Raw genomic sequence first — 5,000 nt, 5'->3', positions numbered from 1 at the left:
CACAATCCTCTCGCCCCACCCACATCACAACCCCCTCACGCCATCCACTCCCCTCACCCCCATCCACTTCACAGCCTCCTCACCCACCCACTCCACAACCCCCTTACCCCACCCACTCCACAACCTCCTCACCCCACACACATACACAACCATATTCCCACCCACTCCCTTCCCCTCCACCCGTAGCTTAAATCCCGTTTCACTTTCTTTCACTGACTGCAACTTTTCCCATATACATTTGTCTCTCTTTCTTCCCCACTTCTTCCGTCCCTTTCCCCCCCACACTTCCAAACCTCCCGTCCCCACCTCCCCACTTACTTCAAATCTTTCATCTCATCATATTGCCTCTCTTGTATCCTCTGCCATTTCCTGTATACACTTTTTCCTCCTCTCACATCACACCGTTCCATCTTTCTCCCTATATCCACTCCACTACCCTGTCACCCCTTCCAATTTGTTGCCACCTATCTCTCATTCCTTTCTGTATATCTGTCTCCCTTTCTCCATATTCCAGCTCTTTTCACACCTACACCCTCTCCACAATCCCCCTCCCTCCCGACGCGCATTTCTCCTCCAACTCTCTCACCCTCTTCGTACGTTTCATTTCCCCTCCTCTCTCACCTCTCACCAGTAAAGGGGTTCCTCCTCCTATCCCACATTCCTTCTCCCCCACCCCACCACCGCACTTCACATCTCCCCACCAACTCGTCACCCTCTCCCTATATGTACTTATGTATTTGTTTATCTTCCTCACTCATCTTATGCTTCATCTTTCCCCCCAGCTCTTCCCACCCACTTCGCACCCTCCACTCTGTAATACCTCCCCACCCATCCCACACCTCCGTCCCTCCTCCCTCCCCATCCCAACCACCCCAACCCATCTCGCCCCTCCCCTCTTCGCACCCCCCTCACCACCCTTCCACTCCACCACGTCCCACTCACTCCCTACCCACCCCCTCCCCTCCCCGCTCCTTCCCACCCACTTCGCACCCTCCCAACCCCTTCCACTTCTCGCCTAACCTCTTCAAGCAAACCTCGTCAAACGCCCCAGCAATAAAGTCGAACAAGGCGACACTGATTCCCTTTGGTCCGGCCCAGGGGGAACGACCCGTGTGTGTGTGTGTGTGTGTGTGTGTGTGTGTGTGTGTGTGTGTGTGTGTGTGTGTGTGTGTTCTGTCTCTGTCTGTCCGTCGGTCTTCCCTCTGTGTGTGTATAACTGTTCTTTGTGTGTGTTTGACTTCCTCGTGTATGTAGCTGTGTGTGTGTGTGTGTGTGTGTGTGTGTGTGTGTGTGTGTGTGTGTGTAAGCTGAGGGAGCGGTAATAATAAGCAGTTGTTTATTGAATTATTGGCTTCTTTTATTTATTACTACTCCTAATCTAGTGCTTTCTCTCAACACCCAAGCATAGATGAAGATTTTATTGAAGTGGGCGAGATAATTTTGAGTTTATTAATGTGTTATCTCTGGGGATGTTTAAAAATTTGATATGCTTGTTGACATATATCTGTTTGGTCTTATGGACGTAAGATAAATAGGCATTCGAAGTTATTCATATAATGCGGTTGTAAACGACTTGGTTGCTTGTATGCCAGGAGTATATGTATGTGATTTTGCAGAAGTCTGTATATAAACTCTTTTGCCCCAGGACTTCTTTATTTTTATTATTATTATTATTATTATTATTATTATTATTTATTATTATTATTATTATTATTATTATTATTATTATTATTATTTTAGAGGGGCTGACACCAGACAATTTATGCACCATGAGACATCCCTGGTTAAAGAGGATAATATGTATTCCGAAGCAGCCTATAGATTACTTGCCTTTGTACGGATAAATGTGCAGATTAAAATACTGACTGGCGTGATAGGATAAGATGGAACTAAAAGGGGACCATGTACAGGTAGAGACTTGATACCCAGAATGCTGCTATATATGGCCTATGTGTCACTCAGATCTGGAGATTTTTTTGTCCGAAGTTGGCCTTACGTTAATCCTCCCCTCCCCCCTTTCCAATTTTCTCCCATTTTCCTCTTCCTCCTCCTTCTAGCCATATTCTCCCCTCCCTACCATTTGCTCTTACTTTACTCCGTTCCCCTCGTATGTTTTTATTGATGAAAAATAAAGGAGGCTAAAGAAAGAACCAAAGACGTAGAAGCTGCTGAAGTTGTACTTACCGAGATTCACCGTAATAATGAGTCATTGGATACCTGAATGCGGTTAAGGCTAATGTCGCCGAAGATATGGTTTCCTGCCCCCATTTCTCTCTCTCTCTCTCTCTCTCTCTCTCTCTCTCTCTCTCTCTCTCTCTCTCTCTCTCTCTCTTTCCCCTTTTCCTCCTTCCCTCGTCTTCGTCATCGGTCATTAATTTATTCTCTTCGTTTCCCTCACTCAGATTCCCACCAACTTTTTTAGTGTTCCTCTCTTTCCTTCCTCCTCCTCTTCCTCCTCTATATTATTTCCATAGTATTCATCTTCTGTCTTCCTCTTTTTCTATCAGTTTTTTGTCTTTTTCATTATTACGTCTTTCTTCATTTAACCCTTCTTTCTTCTCTGTCTTCGTCTGTTTATGCCATTTTTCTTCCACATATTCTTTTACGTCTTTGTTACATACTCTTCCGTCTTTCCTCCTCCTCCTCCTCCTCCTCCTCTTCTTCTTCTCTATCTTTTCCATGTGTATTTTACCTTTATGTTTGCCTCTTTCTTCTCTTTCTTTGTTTTTTCTCTACGTATTTTTTCCTGTATTTTCGCTACGGGTATAATCACTACTTCCTTTTACTTTTTCTTTTGTTATTTTTTCCGTTTGGCTTTTCCTTTTTCTTATAAAGTTATTTGTACTATTATTTCCTCTTCCTCTTTGTTTTTTTCATTTTTTTTTTTTTCGTCTTTCGTTTTGGTTTCAGAGTCGATGTTATTCCTTGCAGTCTCTCTCTCTCTCTCTCTCTCTCTCTCTCTCTCTCTCTCATTTCTTCCCTGTCTTCCTAAATTTTTTCATTCTCTTTGTCTCCCCACCGACCATCTCTCTTTCTCATTCTTTTCCCCTTCCTCTCCTCAGTTTCCTTATTTTCCTTCCACGTTCTGTTCTCATTCTTCCCATCATATCTTTCCCCTCTGTCTGTCTTTTCTCCTGTATGTCTGTCTGTCAGTCTTTAACCTGTGACCTGTGTGTTTGCCTTTCTCTCCTGTCTGTCTGTCTGCGTTCCTGCCTGCCCCCCCCCCCTCTCTCTCTCTTACTCAGTAAACCATGTGGAATTCTAACCTGATCTTCACCAGCTTAACCTAGCCTAGCCCAGCCTTACCAAACTAAACAAACCTATCCGTCGTTACCCTGACACAGCCTAACGGAATATGTACTGATAACACCCAGTCAGGGATTAAGGCGTCGGCTGTAGATAGATAAAGACAGATTGGTAGATAGATAGGTAGGTAGAAATAGGTAGATGGGGAGGGGGAGAGAGAAACATGAAGGATTGAGCCCCTTTTGACAACTCCGGCAGCAGCGGGTTGACGAATAAGTTATGGCCCGCCTCATCCCACGCCTCCGCCAGTGTGTGTGGAAGGCGTTGCGGATTGTTTATGTCTGCCGTTTGGTGTTTATAGAGGCGTGGTTACGGGCAGGGGGATGAGGAATGACCCCCCTCCCCCCATCACCCTCTCCCCCACCCCAATCCCCCATCCTCCCATCCCTCACCCATTCCTCTTTTGACACCCTTCCCCACACTTGTAAAAAGACTCGATCGTGGTTACCTCCTCTTTTTCCTTCAGGTTACTTTCGGATGATTATATTCCGTAAAAATTAGATTTTTCGAGATGGAAGGGATGGACATGACCTTCATTTACATCCCCATTACAACGATCTCTTCCAAAATCTAAAAATAATTCTCATGGGGTGTCTTTTATAAACTGTCTTGACGTTTTGCATTTATAGTTCATTTTTTGCTTTCACCATTTTATCTTACTGAAGGGGTTAAACAGATCTTAATTCCTCTCTTTAGCGTTATGATTTTTTTTTAATTATTTTATTTATTTTGGTTACCCCCTCAGGGATTGTATTCAGGTTGGAAGGTGTTATAGGGTTTGTGTTTATCGTTAGGCCGTTAGGCGGAATTTTGTTTAGTAAATACACTGGTTTAGACTGAGGGGTGAAAAATTGTGTGTGTGTGTGTGTGTGTGTGTGTGTGTGTGTGTGTGTGTGTGAGAGAGAGAGAGAGAGAGAGAGAGAGAGAGAGAGAGAGAGAGAGAGAGAGAGAGAGAGGGCATAGGAGAGGATGGGGGAGAATGAAGAGGGCTGTGAATGGGAGCGCCTAGTCTCTCAACGGCACCACATCAGAATACTTTCAACCCCACCATATCACAACTCCACAATCCACTATCACTACTCATCATAGTACAACCTCACCGTGTCATAAGTCCACCATCACAACCTCCTTCCTCCTCCTCCTCCACTCTATCCCAGCTTTACAACTTTATCACAACCACACCATATTAACTCCGAACAACCCCACCATCAACAACCTTTCTTACTTCCTCCGTCCTTGTTATAGTAGTGTACCCCTTTTACGCTAACTTGACCTAAAATTGCTGTCTCTCCACCTCGAATACTGAGATATAACAATAGATTTATACAAGACTATGGGGCTAATAACGAAAAAGTGCTATGGAAATGATGTATAGCCGTAGTATCGTCTTATTCTGCCATTAAGCTGGATGAAATAAGTTGCACTAGGAGCAAAACGAGCCAAGTTAAGGTGAAAGGTCTGCATAACCATCATCATAGCTTTATAATTCCATCACAGCCTCACCTTTCAGTCATCATCATCATCATTATCATTATCTTATCAGTCAGTCAGTCATCATCATCATCATCATCTCCAAGCTTTACAACCCCATTACAACCCCTGGCCATACAGAATCCTAACAATACTCCCACAACCTCACAACCCCACGTCACAACCCCAAAACTCTCGTGTTGATGCTTAATGGGCGTCGTAAA

This window comes from Coenobita brevimanus, chromosome 26 (assembly GCF_032717465.1).
Source record: "Coenobita brevimanus isolate Jiangsu-jjx chromosome 26, ASM3271746v2, whole genome shotgun sequence".
Classification (NCBI taxonomy): Eukaryota; Metazoa; Arthropoda; class Malacostraca; order Decapoda; family Coenobitidae; genus Coenobita; species Coenobita brevimanus.
Note: the sequence above shows the minus strand (reverse complement) of the source record.